Raw genomic sequence first — 16,724 nt, forward strand, 5'->3', positions numbered from 1 at the left:
TTAACCCACAGTTGGCACAGGTGGCAGCAATGGGGTCTGTCTGGGCTTTGGGGGCTTTCCTAAGAATGAACTTCCTAGATCTCTCTCTCCTCTCTCAAAAATGTCTCTTCTATTAAACACAAAAGAAATTTACCCATGGACATTTCAAGCACATTCAACATAGAACGATGGAACAACCAACCCCACGTACCCATCTCCTGGCTCATCAATATTATCAATGCATTGGTCCAAACAGGCCCGTCTTGCTTCATCTAGAGCACCACCCCTAGTGTCCGTTCCATTAAAAAGCACCCCCAGCACACAGGTCCCTCTGAAGGCCTAGCTGGGGGAGGGGCATGGAGAGCTGGGACCATCACTCCAACCAGCCAAAGCTCCTCTGAGCCCAGGGCCACCCTGCTTCCCACACTGTCACTGGCCTGTAACCAGCTGAAGGACACCATGGTTTCTCCTGAATCATCCTTGCGGCAGCTCTCAGGAGCTACAGATGTTCACAAAATCAACTCTAATTGGGGCACTTGGCCCATCAGGAATTTGGACGGGCCAATGCATAAGTCCTCAGCACTGCTTGGAAAAAGTAAACACGAGCAAGGCAAGATTTGACTTCTGTGCAGTTAATTTAAACTCCGCTCTGAATATAAATCAACTGCTTTAATTCCCATCCACTCAGTCTCATCTAAGCCTGGTACTGAATGATAAACACGGGGCTCCTGCCGGTAAGGACAAATCATGACAGGCAAAACAAAGTTTCCTTCAGCTCAAGCGAAGTTTCTGAACAAGGGAAGGACACTGCTCTTTTTGAAAAAATTCTGTTCAGTCACATTCAGAATACTTTCCTCTCAGTATCAGGGTCTGCTTGTTGGAGGGTGAAAAGCTACATTGTCGTACGTTTTTGAGGACGTGACAGTGCCTATAGTTAGAAGGGAAAACCAACCAAGAAGTCCCTATGGAACTTCCTTGGAAACAACACCATTGTAAGCCACGTCCCTCTGAAGGACACGATTCTTGGACAAGGTCTATAGTTAGAGCAGGTAGGAGAGGGACAAGATAAATTATTCTGGCTCTGGGCTGCCTGCTGGAGTCATCAGAGATGACCAGCTAAGCTGATGAAAAATAGGGGGAAAAGAATGAGTGAGTGGAATTACAGACTGACGTTCCCTCTTAACTTCTGAGGGATGTGTAAGTCACAGCTGGGTCTGTCAGGGGGCGTCTCAGAGAAATGTGCCTATCCCAGCTTCTCCCATTGAGCTAAAAGGTGTGTCTCCAGGGGCATCAGGACAGAAGTAGCATGTTTCCATGTGAAGATGGAGTTAGTGCCTATGAGGAAGTTCAGGCAAGGCTCATAAAGTTCCAACATCTCCTACCAGATTCTCCTGGTCCCTGAGATTCCTACGTCAGAGCTTCTCCTCTGCGTTAGAGTTGTCAAGATCCTGATAACATGCAGATCTATGATCTGTGAACTTGATGGGTAGGCCCTAATTCAGCCATTCATTCAATGGACATTTATGACTTCCAGTTCTAGAAGACACTATACAGGGGGTAAAAACTGAAAAATAGTGGACACTGCTCAGTGTCAAAATAAAATTTTGAAAAAGTTAAAATCATGATTTTCATTACAAATATGGAATGAACGTGTGTCACCTTTTATTCAACATGTGAATGATTGAGAGAACCAGTAAGGTGGTAAAACTAGTTCTAAAACCACTTGAGGAACTTAGATTGATATAGTTCATTAAGAAAGGAAGAGAGAGTAAGAGAGAAAGAGAGAGAGAGAGAGAGAGAGAGAGAGAGAGAGAGAGAGAGAGATCAGAAGAAAGGAGGGAGGGAGGGAAGGAAGGAAGGAAGGAAAGAAGGAAGGAAGGAAGGAAGGAAGGAAGGAAGGAAGGAAGGAAGGAAGGAAGAAAGGAAGGAAGGAAGGAAGGAAGGAAGGAAGGAAGGAAGATAGGAAGGAAGGAAGGAAGAAAAGAAAGATTATTGGGTTAGATCAAAACTCTTTAATGTCCTACAGGTCAATAAAAGCATAACCACTGGGGTTATCTTCTATTGTCAGACAGAAATCCACAGGTAATTTCAGTGTCTAGGTTCTAATGAAATAGTATGAAGCACAAGCACATTCTCGCAGAGAATGAATAACTCTTTAGTGGGCTTCTTAAACAATGCCCTGGTACAACATTGAGGGATATGTTGTATTTTGTTTTGATTTCCAAAATTTTGAACACTTTTTCTTAACATAAGAGACGTAAAATAGCATTCCTATCCCTCCTTAGGCGAGGACCGAGGCCAATGGGAAGAGATGGAGGAGAAAGTTTGGGCCTAGGAACCAGGAGGCCTGGGTATCAATCCTATCACCCAGATGTGTGAACTTCGGCAAGTTGTATTACTTCCTACGCCATAGAGTCTCTCTCTGTTCAATGACAATGTTGAACTGGGTAGGCTCCTGGGCCCCATTTGGGCCTGATGTTTTTGGAATCACAATAGATTATGAAGCAAGGCCATCAGGCAAGTCTCCTTGTCTATAGTGACAGACCAGTGGATAAGTGCTGTGGTAGGTCTTTGTATACCTGAGGGGAGGTTGGGGGGGGGGTGGTACATAGAGAGCGTGCAAAGATCATTGACGGCAAAGCAGAGACAAGAGCAGCAGTACTCTGAGGTCTTTCAGAGCCAGGAGAGGCGAGGTCAAGGACACGCTGCAGTAACAAATTGGTACTGAAATCTCACTGGCTTAGCCCAACCAAAGTGTTGTTCTTGCTCACAGAATTCTCCCTCCTGGTGATGACTAAACAACTCATCCCTTTTCTATCCTATGGCTTTACGATCCTTACACGTGGCTTCCTCAGCAAGAGAGCGTATGGAGCACTCACACCCACTTTTACCTATGTATAACTTGTACTGGTAGGCCATTAGCCAGAACTAGACTCCCGGCTCCAACTAAATCAAGGGAGCTGAGGAGAAAATCCCTCCTGAGCTAGGAAGAAGAGCAAACCAGGTATTAGTGAGCCCTGACATGGAAGTGACCCAGCTCCTCTAAAGACAGAGGTCCTTTGGCGTATTCTGAGGCACCGTCTCTGACCCTACAACCTCTGCGGGGATAAGGAAACAATCAGCCAAACACCTGAACACTCTGTCCAATCAATATTCAACATCGGAGGGTTTCTCTAAGCCTCCAATGGGGCCATGTCTGCACAGTTCAAGGAAAGGAAGTTTGATTCACTGGAGCTATTAGATCAATGTGGACAGGCACTGGGTTTCCAGGAGGTCGAAGCAAAGTTCTTGATCTCCCAGCGATCTGTGGCCTGAGTTTTCTGCCAAGATCATTGCCAAAACCTATTTCTTTGTGTTCTGGAGAAAATAAAGTTCTTCTCAAAAGGGAAATGGCTTTTATTTGCTCCCTTGTATCATCCCTTGTTGTCCCTTATACATAAACTTGATTGTTTCGGAACTTGGATTCTTGTCTCTCTAACAAGGTAAGTTCCTTGGGCTGGGAAATGACATTGTTGGTTTTTCTGTGCCTCATACTCTGAACTGGGCAAATGCTGAGGACAGTGTTGTTTGTTGCCTCATGCAGGCGTGACCAGAGCACCACAGGGAGATTGATTAGGAAGCAGGGTGATTATTGCATCACAGATGCGAGTCCAGGATGCTGGTCAGAGATGTGAGGAGGGGGCTTGTGCACACAGGCAGATTTGATGGTCTCTGACCCTCCCCCAACCTCCTGGCTTCACTATTAACTTCAATGTTCCAAAAAATATTTGAGACTGCATAGAGACACACAGACAATTCAACAAGATTTAAAAATTAACAAGATGACGAAAACAGACTATTGTTCTAAAAGAAACCCCAGTCAGCATTGTTAAAATGGTTAACATTGTGCTTGCGGCAGAGCAGCTGGGACGGAATCTAGGTTCTGGTGCTGCCGGCAGCCCAGACTTTGCTCCGGGTGCCAAATAGAATGTGTGGGAGGTGCTCCATGACTCTGAGGAAAGAGTAGCACGTGCGTACAGGACATGTGTTGGGTATACTGCCACAACATACCGGGCACGGAAACCACAGCAGTCCTCAGGGCATGGAAGAACCCGTGTCTTTATGGATGGAAGTAGATCGAAAAGATACAGTTCCCCTAAGCTCAGTCACCAAATTCCGTTGTCCATCACATCACGATGGGATTTGAAGCTGGAATGCCAGCTATACCACTAAATTCCTGTGTGACCTCGGTAAGTTATATCACGTCTCCAAACCTCAGCTTTTTCATTGGGAAAATGGGGATAAGGACAGTTAACTTGCAGGGTTTTGTGAAGAATTTATATCTATCTCTCGGAACTACAGAAGATTATAGCTATGCATTTCCCACAATGCTGGATTCTCACAGGGGCAGAGTCAAAGTTATTTCCCCACCTTGGCCCAGGACCTCCCCGACAAAGATGCTTACTTTTTGAGAGCCTTGCCTTTACAGAGTCCCCAGTCTGATAGGGGAGACAGTGGACCTTGAGCTTAGTGAGTGCCTTGTCTAATGGGGACAGCACTGACTGTGGCCTTGGGGCACTATATCTGCTCTCAGCCTGCCTAGACCCTGCCAGACCCTCAATCCTGCAAGTCCCTTTCCCAGATGTAGCACTGGGATGTTTCCTATGCCTCTTTCTGTAAGCAGGCACTGCAAATATAAGCTTACCCAATTGTATGTGTTTTGTGTGTGATGTCTCGTTCACTGTGATCAACTGCTGGCCTGAGCACCCACACTGGTATCCACTGAGACTGGCTGGCCCCACAAAGTCCTGACACTCTCTGTCAGGGTGCTCAGAGATTGCCAACGCCTTCAGAAGGAAGATTCTGCCGTGTGCAGCCTTTCTTCCTAAGCCTAAGCATTTCCCAGGGCCCAGGCCTGGTCTCCTGGCGCTTCCTCAGCTGCTTGGGGTCTACTGGGTGCTTTCTCTGCACCACATTGCGGTCTGTGGGATCTAAGGACTGCCTTCAGGTTTACCTACTATTCAGATGCAGTCCCAAGCCGGGTGGGATATGACATTATGCTGATGGCTTGTCGTCTCCCTGGAAGTGTCCTGGAAAAGGAACACAAGAGCCCCAAAATGGTCTGATTCCCCCAGCCTATCCTATGTCTTTGCACCCTGAAAGGGGAGCCAGACTTGACCCTCCCAACACTTGCCCCACTCAACTGCCCTCACTTTCCAGCACCACCTTGCGGGTGGCTCCTCTGGCACTTAGGAAGGTGTCGCCCATCAGTCATTCTTTTTATGTCATTTTATTGTCTTTAACTCTGTGGCTTAACCTCCAAACTTTGGTTCTTGAAATGTGAAAATCCAGCTTTGGGAGTTCTGAGAAGTCCCTTTCCTATTTCAGGAAATGGTGAATTTTCCAGATTATCCAGAAAAAAGGGGAAAAAAAAAAGAAAAACTGTCAAGAAGGGAAATACATTGGATGGTATTTCAAAAACATTGCCCTATAGTAGGGCTCCATTGTATGAATGGATCATAATTTATTTAACTGGCTCCCTATTGGGAGACATTCAGCTTGTTCTCAGTCTTTTCCTTACAGACACTGCTTCCATGAATATCCTAATTGTGAACTCCTAACAGGAATTTATCTATTGACATGGACTCCCTACGGCAAACTGAGCCTAAATTCAAAACTGGAGTCTAGTGGCCGTTTGCTGACAGAGGCTTCTCAGGCACTCTGTATTTTGGAAAGAACCACAGACTGAATTTTCAACCTCCTTCACTGTACCCTGCCTGTTTATGAAGTCTGAGTCCCCCACTGCAGGGAAGTTCCTTGTCCCATCATCACCGTATTACCACTTACCCAAGAGACTGTGACCTGCCCTGACCAATCAGAATTGCACAAATTGTACCCCTCATTTACATCTAGGTCAACCAATCCGAACTGATGAGACTTGACGTCCTCATTTGCATGAACGGACCTGAATGGGAACCTGGGAGATGGGTTGGGGCGGGGCGGACGACTTTCTCCATAAAATATGGCGTCTCCTTTTCTCAAGGGAATGCACTTTCTATTTTCGCTGGGGGCTGGGTCTCCCTGGTTTGCAAAATTTGCTTGAATAAACTCTTTCCTTTTTTAAAAAATACCGGTTAGCGAATCTGTTGACATTGTACACACGAAAAAGATTACCTGGAAAATAAATGCTCAGAGTGGAATTACCAAGTGAAAAGATAGCTATTTTCATAGATTTGCCAAATTGCTCCTCAAGGAAGGTGCAGCAATTTAGGCTCCCATCAATTCTGCATGAGTGTGTCTATTCTCATACTTTCAACACAATGTTTTGTAAAAGTTATTGATATTTTCCAAGACATTTAAAAAATGGAAATATGACTTGCAGTATCATTTCTTTATGACTTATTTCCCACCCTCAAGCTGCTTGTTCATGTGCTTTGTTTGTCCATCTATTAGTATCTTTTTAATTTGTTTGTAGACTCTTTACATATTCAGGAAATTAGCCATTTGTAAAATGTGTTTTAAATATGTTTCATGGCTTATCCTTTTAAAATGAAACATTTTTGAAGTTTTTCTCCCCATATCGCTAATTGTAACTTTTATGTACTCTAACTTAGAGCTCCTGTGTTTTGGTTGGCTTGGAAATTTCTTCCCTATACCAAAAATGTTAAAAATATAGTAAAAAAGATCATTTTTCCTTCTATTTTTCATATTTTACATTTATATCTCAAATTCATCAGCATTTAATTTTTTGGTAAAAAGTTGCTAACCAGTTGTCCCAACATAATTTTTCAAATAGTCTACCTTTTCTGATATGAAATGCATCCCTTTTTGTACCCTGAATTTCAATGTATATTTTTAGTATTTGTGAGCTCTCTCTTCTCTTCTATTGCTGTGGTCTAGTCATAGGTAGACAAGGACAAACTCAATTACTGAATTTTTATAATACTTTGTGATATCTTGTAACATTAGTCCTCTCTCATAACTTTCAATTTTCATTTTTGGGGCTATGCTTACATGCTAATTTTGCACGTAAACTAATGAGATATTTTCTTATACTTATTATATTTTCTAATTGATGATTGTTTATATTGGATTTTTCTTAATGGTTTTATTATTTCATTTGATTCTTTTGAGTTTTCCAGATGTACAGAGAGTGCCAAAAATATGTATACACATTTTAAGAAAGGAAAAGAACTGTATTGAAATTACGCTGATGGTGACCACCTTGAGCACCTCTTGTAATTGCAGGAGTCAAATGTGACTTGTATTCATCTTGTGTTACCGGTATATATTGAGTATTACAATTTTAATACAAAATTTTCCTTTCTTAAAATGTGTATACACTTCTTGGCACCCTCTGAATAATCACAAGTCTGCAAATAATAGTAATTTCTATGAACATTTTTAATTATTTCACATATAAGGCATTGCTAAAACTATCATCTCTCCCGCCCCAAACCCACCTGTAAGGGACATTGAAACTGCTTTCTCAACACCCTTTTTCCCTTCTCCTAGGAACTACCTCAATTATACTTCATCATCCCCACCTTGCCTGCACGGTCTTTTGGGGAAGCTGTTGACCCTCACCTATGGAGGTGAAGCACATGGCTCATACCTAGAATAATTGCAATAATTCTATCCCCACCACTGACCACAGCTATACACTCAGAGTTTGACATGTGGTCCAATTTGGACGTGATGGCGTCCTCTCTCCATTAGTCCCTCTCTGAGCTATGAGAAGTTCTAGGCAACCTTCATGTGATCCCTGAGAAGGACCCAAATCAGGATACAGCTGACAGAAGAGAAACAACCTTGGTGGCATCATTGAGCTGTTGAACTAAACCAACCCTGTAACCCACCCTCACCTTGAACTTGCAGTTGATGAACTACTGTGTTTACCCGAAAATAAGACCTACCCGGACGATCAGCTCTAATGAGACCGGGTCTTATTTTACTATAATATAAGACCGGGTAATATAATGTAATACCGGGTCTTATATTAATTTTTGCTCCAAAAGATGCATTAGACCTAATTGTCTGGCTAGATCTTATTTTGGGGTAAACAGGGTAGCGATTCCTCTTAACGTTTAAGACAATTTAAGATGGGTGTTCTGTTACTTCCAACTGAACACATTGTAGTCTACACATTACTATTGGCAATCACTCAAGCTCACTGATCTTAAAGGATGCCTTGGGTTTGAGGTCAAGATTACTTGAAAGAGGTTGAGGCTTATTAATTTCTCTAAATGAATCACAGATTTTAGTTCCAAATCTTAAAGCCATAAAACTTCTAGAAGGAAACATAGGAGAAAATCATTGTGACCTCGAGTTTGGCAAAGATTTCTTAGATATGACATCAAAAGCACTGTCTTTTAAAGAAAAATGAATAAATTGGTCTTTGTCAAAATTAAGAACATTTGCTCATCAAAAGACACTCTCACAAGAATGAAAAGATAAGTCATAGACTGGGAAAAGGTATTTTGGACTTCACATATCTGATAAAAGACTTGTATCCAAAGTGTATAAAAAACTCTGAAAACTCAGTAATAAAATGAACAAAAGATTTGAACAAGTGAACAGTCAAATTGCAAATACTATAAAGTCTTGATTACTGTAACTTTAAAATAAGTCAAAGTTAGGTAGAGTAAGTCCTTCAACTCTGTATTTTTTTCCAAGTATTTTGGCTATTCTAAGTCCTTTACATTTCCATATAAATTTTAGAATGAACTTATCAATTTTGATTGAAATTGCACTGAAACTATAGATCAAATTTAAGTTTTAAGAAGAAATTTCTTTTAATTTAAGAAGAAATAATAGCTTACCTATGAGTTTTCTGATACATGATCATGGTATATCTCTCTACTTAGGTCTTATTTAATTTCTCTCAACAATATTTATAGACTTTAGTCTATAGGTCTTATACATCTCCTTCCAAACTTACCTGTAAACATTTCATATTTATAATGCTATTGTCTATTGTGTAATTAATTTTTTTAAAAACTTACTGATTGTTTATTACTAGTATATAGAAATTTAATTGCATATTTATCTTGTATTCTGTAACCTTGCTAAATTCATTTTTTAGTTCTAGTACCATTTGTATAGATACCATTGAATTTTCTGTATAGTTAATCATGTCATTTGTGATAATAACAGTACTACTTTTCTTTTCAATTGAGATTCCTTTTATTTATCTTTCTTGCCTTATTAAATGACTAGAACCTCCGGTGTTGAATAGAAATGGTGAGGACAGACATACTTGCCTTTTTCCTTATATTAGGAGGAAAACATTCAGTCTTTTATAATTAAATATGATAGTGAATTTAGGATTTTCATAGATTCTTTCTATCAGGTTAAAGAAGTTTCCTTATATTCCAAATTTGTTGAGGGTTCTTATCAGTAATTGAGATTGAATTGTTTCAAATATTTTTTTTTCATTGGAAATGGCATATGGTTTTCCTTTTATAGTTTTTATTTTTTTAACTTTTAAAACATTTTTTTTAATTAAAGTTTATTGGGGTGACAATGGTTAATAAAGTTACATAGATCTCAAGTGTACAATTTTGTAATGCATCATCTATATATCACATTGTGTGTTCACCACCCGGAGTCAGTTCTCCTTCCATTACCATATATTTGATCCTGTTTACCCTCATCTATCCCCTCCTTTATCCTCTGGTAACCACTAAACTGTTGTCTATGTCTGTGAATTTTTGTTTCTTTGTTTGTTTATCTTGTTCCTTTGTTGCTTCATATATCAGTGAAATTAAATGGTTCTTTGACTTTTTCTGTCTGACTTATTTCACTTAGCATAATAATCTCAAGATCCATCCATGTTGCTGCAAAGGGCAGTATTTCATCTTTTCTTATGACAGAATAGTATTCCATTGTGTATCTATACCATATCTTCTTTATCCAGCTCTTAAAGTAATTTTTAAAAAGCCAATTCTGAGAAGAAAAATCTTTGCAAACCATGTATCTGATAAAGTACTTGTAGTAATAAAATATAAAGAACTGGCAAAAATCAACAATAAGAAAACAAATCACTCAATTTAAAAATGTACAAAAGTTTGAACAGACTCTTCACCAAAGAAGATGTCTGGATAGCAAAGAAACACATAAAAAGATACTCAATACTATTAGTTATTATATTAGGGAAATGTAAACTTAAACCACAATGAAATATTATTGTGTACCTATTAGAATGGCCCAAATTAACAAGTGACCATAAAAAGTATGTTGGTATATTAGGGTTTTCCAAAGAAAACAGTACCAATAGGCTGTTGGTACACACACTTTCTCTCTCTCTCTCTCTCTCTCTCTCTCACACACACACACACACACACACACACACACACACACACACACGAGGTCGGACAATTAAGTTCATGAACTTTGTTGGAACGATGTTGCTAACTTTTTTTTTTTATATCAGAGGGATTATTCATTATGAATTTGTACCAACCAGACAAGCAGTTAACCAAGTTTACTATTTGGAAGTGCTGTAAAGGCCATGTGAAAAAGTTAGACAACCTGAACTTTTCGCCAACAATTCATGCATGGCTCTTGCATCATGACAATGCACCAGCTCACACGCACTGTTTGTCAGGGAGTTTTTAGCCAGTAAACAAATAACTGTATTGGAACACCCTCCCTACTCACCTGATCTGGCCTCCAATGACTTCTTTCTTTACCCAAAGATAAAGGAAATGTTGAAAGGAAGACATTTTGATGGCATTCAGGACATCAAGGGTAATACGAAAACAGCTCTGATGACCATTCCAGAAAAACAGTTCCAAAATTGCTTTAAAGAGTGGACTAGGCGCTGGCGTCAGTGCATAGCTTCCCAAGGGGCATACTTCAAAAGTAACCGTAGTGATATTCAGCGATAAGGTATGTAGCACTTTTTCTAGGATGAGTTCGCAAACTTAATTGCCAGAACTGTGTGTGTGTGTGTGTGTGTGTGTGTGTGTGTGTGTGTGTATGTGTGTGTGTGTGTGAAGATACTTATTCTACGAATTAACTCATTTGGTTATGGAGGCTGAGAAGTCTCACAATCTGCCAGTCTGCAAGCTAGAGAACCAGGAAAGCTGGTGGTATAATTCAGTCCAAGTCTAAACACCTGAGAACCAGGAGCTCCATTGTCCCAGGGCAGGAGAAGATGGATGTCCTAGCTCAAGAAGAAAGAGAGGGAATTTGCCCTTCTCCCATCTTTTTGCTTTATTCCGACCGTCAGTAGATTGGATGATGCCCACTGACACGTGTGAGAGCGGATCATTTCTATGCAGTCTATTAAATCAAATACTAATCTCTTCTGGAAACACCCTCACAGACACACCCAGAAATAATGTTTATCAGCTGTCTGGGCATGCCTTAGCCCAGGCAAGTTGACACATAAAATCAATCTTCATAGTTGGCAATGACGTGGAGGAACTGAAACTATCGTATACTGCTGATGGGAATATGAAATGGTAAAGCTCTTTTGGAAAACAGTTTGGCAGTTGTTTTAAAAAGTTAAACATGCACCTATCGTATGACCCAGCAATTCCACTTCTAGATATTTACCCTTAGAGGAAAGAAAATATATGTCCACACAAAGACTTGTGCACAAACGTTCATAACAGCTTTCTTTGTAGTAGTCACAAACTGAAAACAACCTAAATATCCATTATCAGGTGCCTAGATAAACAAATTGTGGTCTATCCATACAATAGAAAACTACTAGGTGATAAAAACAGTGAATAACTGACATATGCAATAACATAGTGGGTTCCAAAATAATTATGGTAAATGAAAGAAGCCAAGCAAATGGACAACATATTGTATAAGCCCATTTATGTAAACTCTAGAAAATATAAACTAATCTATAGTGACAGAAAGTAGATCAGCGGTTGCTTGGGGCTGGGCATTGTAGAGAGAGGCAGGATGTAGGCACTACAAAGGGGCCCAAGGAAATTTTGAGGATGATGGACATATTGATTGTGGTGATTGTTTCACAGATTTATAAATGTGCCAATTATGCAAAATTAGACATTTTAAATATGTGCAGTTTATAGTATGTTAATCATACCTCAATAAGGTTGCTTTAAAGGCAATTTAGTATTTTAATGTAATATAAGCACATGATGAAAAAATTCAAGCAGTATAGAAAATTATTTGATTAAAAACTTCAGGGAAGAGCTCTATCAGAAAAATGAAATTCATAGTGTGTCTAATATATTTGATCGTTTGAAAACTAATATTTATTGATTTTAAATAGATCTGATGGAACATTTGGAAAAACTTCAGGATGGAGTCATAGGAAACCAAGCCAATGAAAACAACAAGCCAAGTATTAACTCAAGAAAGACCCAAAAGAAAGTAAAGGAAAGTCAATCATAGTCATTGACTTGGCTCAGCCACGAACATTTGTACTTGGTCGTGGAGATTTAAGCATTGACTATAGATTTAGTTAAATTTTGAGAGAGTAGAATTGGGAGAAGAGTGGCAGTGGAAGAGGCCCAAATCCTTATCTTCCATAACATGAAGTTAATAGATTATGTTCTAGAATTGGTAAATCAAAAATAGCAGCATAAACACGTTATCATACAAATATGGAGGTAATAATCAGAAGAAATAGCTAGAAGAGTTTGCAAAGTTTTGCCCCTGGGGAAGAAGTGTAGGGCAGCGGACTGCTCCTTTTAAGATGTTAACTTTTATCAGTTTTTTTATTTTTTATTTTATGTGTGTGTGTTATGCTATTCTAGAAGGCAGGGTAGTGCAGTGGTTATGAGCCACAACTCTGGAGCTTGAGTGCCTGAGCTCTGTCAGTTAATAGCCATGAGGCTTTGGGCAAGTTACATAACTTCTCTGAACCAAATCTCCTTTTCTGCAAAATAGAGCTAACAATGATACCAATTTCATAGTGTTAGTATCATGTGGATTAAATACATTAAAATATATTAAAAGCTTAGGACAGTGCAAGGATGATGTGAACATAATATAAAGATTAAGAATTCTTATTATGCAATGATGATTTTAAATGATTTAAAAATTATATCCCTCCTACCCCCAGTCTCTTTTGTTTTTAAAGAACTTTTTTTTTTTTTTTAAGATTTTATTGGGGAAGGGGAACAGGACTTTATTGGGGAACAGTGTGTACTTCCAGGACTTTTTTCCAAGTCAAATTGTTGTCCTTTCAGTCTTAGTTGTGGAGGGCACAGCTCAGCTCCAGGTCCAGTTGCCGTTGCTAGTTGCAGGGGGCGCAGACCACCATCCCTTGCGGGACTCGAGGAACTGAACTGGCAACCTTGTCGTTGAGAGCCCACTGGTCCATGTGGGAATCGAACCAGCAGCCTTCAGAGTTAGGAGCATGGAGCTGTAACCACCTGAGCCACCAGGCCCGCCCCCCCCAGTCTCTTATCTCAAAGACAGCCACTGTTGAAAGGCCTTTATGTACTATTCTACTATATATATATATATAAAAAAAAACTATGATATTGTGTGCTTACGCATATACTTTTTAATTTGAAATCATACTATTTATTTGTTCCTCCTTATAAAATAACTTTGTTTCCTCCTTAATAACTCTTGCAATTCTCTCCTAATTAATATGATCAGATCTATCTTATTATTGCTAATGGCTGCATAACATTCTATAATTTATTGATGCTGTCTCACAATGAAGGCTATTCAGACGACATCCAGATTTTTGCTATAACAAACAATGCTGCAATATATTTGGATCACAGTGCATTCTGTGAGTATTTCCTTAGGGTAAATTCTGGCTGGAGAAGTGCTGAGTGCACAGCCTCTTTCAGAGGGAGAGCAAGAACCTCAAGTAGGGGAAAGTGCATCCAAGACATTTGTTACATATTTTATAATTTTCACTGTGGGCTCACCAGCTTCCGGGCCTTTGTATTTTTTATTTTTATTTTTTTACAATGGATGGCATCAGCTCCCTTGCTTCAGACAAAAACCCCCTTGTGAATGCGCCATTTAAATAACTCTGGCCCCTTGAGTGCCCAGTGGCTCCAGCATTCAGTGGACACATAGTGGATACTTCTGGGCACTGCGTTCAGATAAACCTGCTTGTATGACCTTCAACACATATTTTAATGGCCCTGGGCCTCAGTTTCTTCACCTGTAAAAGTGAAACAATGACATTTACATTAAAAGAGGATTGTTGTGAAGAATGAACCCATGTAAATGCTTAACTCTACCAAGTCCCAAGTAGGTACTAAAATGTAAATGTTCCCTTGCCCTTCCTGGGGAAGTGATTCTATAAAATCAACCATTTTGAAGTGAGTTCATGGAAATGTGATTACTTCAGTTCCCTCCGCCCAGCCCTGAGAAACTCTGCATCAGGACTTTGCTTCTCTTTTTATTTGTATTCAGTTTGTACATTCACCGTTAGTTAACTCCTTTGTGTGATCAAAAATGACACAAGAGAAATAATAATAGCCTGGGAATTTTTTAGACTAATAATGTAATGCCTTGCATTTATGTTTTAGATAGTTTTACCATAGTTTGCACAAGTCTTAGATTCAGGAACACCCAGATTGCATTCTCGTCTAGAGGGAAGCACAGAGAGTCAGACCAAATGATGAGGGGATCATATCGTATTGCTCATTGGACATCTTCCCACTCAAAAGTGGTCATAACGGGGAGCTGGTGGGGGTCAGAGTTTGGCTTCAGCTGGCTAGAAATGCCTTATGTGTACCCTTAATTTCTCAGATGCAATTGGCCACAATACTCCTTACATTTTTCACCAGATAAGATTTTGTGTTGGATAAAAACAAACCACAGTTCCCCACCAAGATTTTCTGAATCACCATTCTTTGTGATCTAATCTAACCGAGTCCATAAGACAATAAAAGGCCCTCTGGTCTGTCCTTTCCTTCTGTCTCCTTCCATATATCTCTAGGGGACACATACAGCGTCTGGTGCTACTGTAATGCTGTGTGGGCACTGCCCCTCAGCTTCTGCATGTTTCCCAATCATTTCTTCATTTTTTCATTCTTGCTTGAACTGAAGTTAAAGCAAAAATAGCATGTGGTTCCTGCTCATAGGTTAGGAAAGAGACCAATAAATACAACTGCTGCGGAGTTATTTGTGCTATAGACGAATCTCTGTGAAGAATGTACATGTAAAGGTGGATAGGAAGTGTGTGTGTGTGGGGTATCCCTTTTATACTTAGCAGTAGGCTTCATAGAGAAGGTGCCCTTGGGTTAAGTGATGATCAGTCACCAGATTAGATTTAGGAGTGGGAAAGTCTCTTCTAACCGAAGGAACAGCCTTAGTAAACTGTAGTTATCCAGAGAGAAATATGGGTGCATGGAGGAGAAGGCAGTAAGAGCCTAGGAGGGAGGCACTAGCGCAATCACAGAGACCCTTATTTGCTGAGCAAATAAAGCACTTGGACCTTATCATTCTCCAAAAATCTAAACACCTGGGCCTCCTGAGGGTCTGGATTGCTGATTGCTTCTCTTGCTCTGTGTACCAGTCTGCAATATTCATTGCAAGCAACAGAAATGGAAATCTGGCTGATTGAAGCTAAGAAGGGGATTACTTGAAGACTATTGGGAGCTCACAGAATTGTTGATAAGACTGATAAACCAGGACTCGGCAAAGGTCAGACACAGGGATACCAGGCCACAGCCGAAATCATGCCACAGAACCCATTCAGGGAGGACCCATCTGCTAAGGTCCAGGAGTGCTGACACGATACCTTGGCATTTCTGCAGCTGCTGCCCCTGCCGTGGTGTGTCTGGTTGACCAGATGCCCACGCCTAGCTGCAAAGTGAGGTTGGAAACTCAAATAACTAGATTCCTCAGCCTCTTGAGTAAAACATGATTTCTGCCTCTTGTTACATCTCCAAAGGTGGGAAAGACCTTAGACATTGAAAGAGGGCGCAAATGCAGGTCAGTCATAACTAAACAAACAGAAAATGTCTCACCTGGGGACTTTGGCATCTTTGATTTAATACAAAGTCATAAGCTACAAGAGGGAAGGGGTCTGCCTCTGAGTCCTTTCGTAAGGACTCTGAGAGGGACACTACTCATTGCCAGTTGATGGTTATTTCTGGGTTGTTCAAGTTTGTTTGTTTGCTACTATTTTACTATTGAAAAAAATTATCCCTGTGGCTCAGGTGGTGGGAGCGCCGTGCTCCTAATGCCGAAGTCGCTGGTTCGATTCCCACATGGGCCAGTGAGCTGCGCCCTCTACAGCTAAGATTGTGAACAACAGCTCTCCCTGGAGCTGGGCTGCCGTGAGCAGTGGGAGGTTGGCGTGTGCTGCCGTGGGCTACAGTGCGTTGCCATGAGTAGCCGGTGACTAGAGTGAGTGGCCGACAGCCAGCGTGAGTGGCCATAGGCTGCTGTGTGCTGCTGTGAGCTGCCGTGGGCTGCTGTGGGCTACTGTGTGCTGCTGTGAGTGTCCGCAGCCATCGTGAGCGGCCAGCAGCCGGGGAGAGCTGCCGTAAGCTGCTTTGAGCGGCCGACTGACGACTGGAGACCGGCTGCCTCAGCCGGGGGAGCGCAAGGCTCATAATACCAGCAGGGGCCAGGGAGCTGTGTCCTACCCAACTAGACTGAGAAACAACGGCTTGAACTGGAGGGGTCGGGGGAGGCGGAAGAAAGGGGGAAAAAAAAGAAAACATCATTCCTTTCAGAAATAGATAAAATTGACATCTACCACAAAAGGATCGATAATTACTGGATTTGAACTGGGAGTGGATTAGGTTATAGGGGAGTGAATCACCCATATTGGTTCTGAAAACTATGAG

The sequence above is a fragment of the Rhinolophus ferrumequinum genome, chromosome 8 (genome assembly GCF_004115265.2).
Source record: "Rhinolophus ferrumequinum isolate MPI-CBG mRhiFer1 chromosome 8, mRhiFer1_v1.p, whole genome shotgun sequence".
Classification (NCBI taxonomy): domain Eukaryota; kingdom Metazoa; phylum Chordata; class Mammalia; order Chiroptera; family Rhinolophidae; genus Rhinolophus; species Rhinolophus ferrumequinum.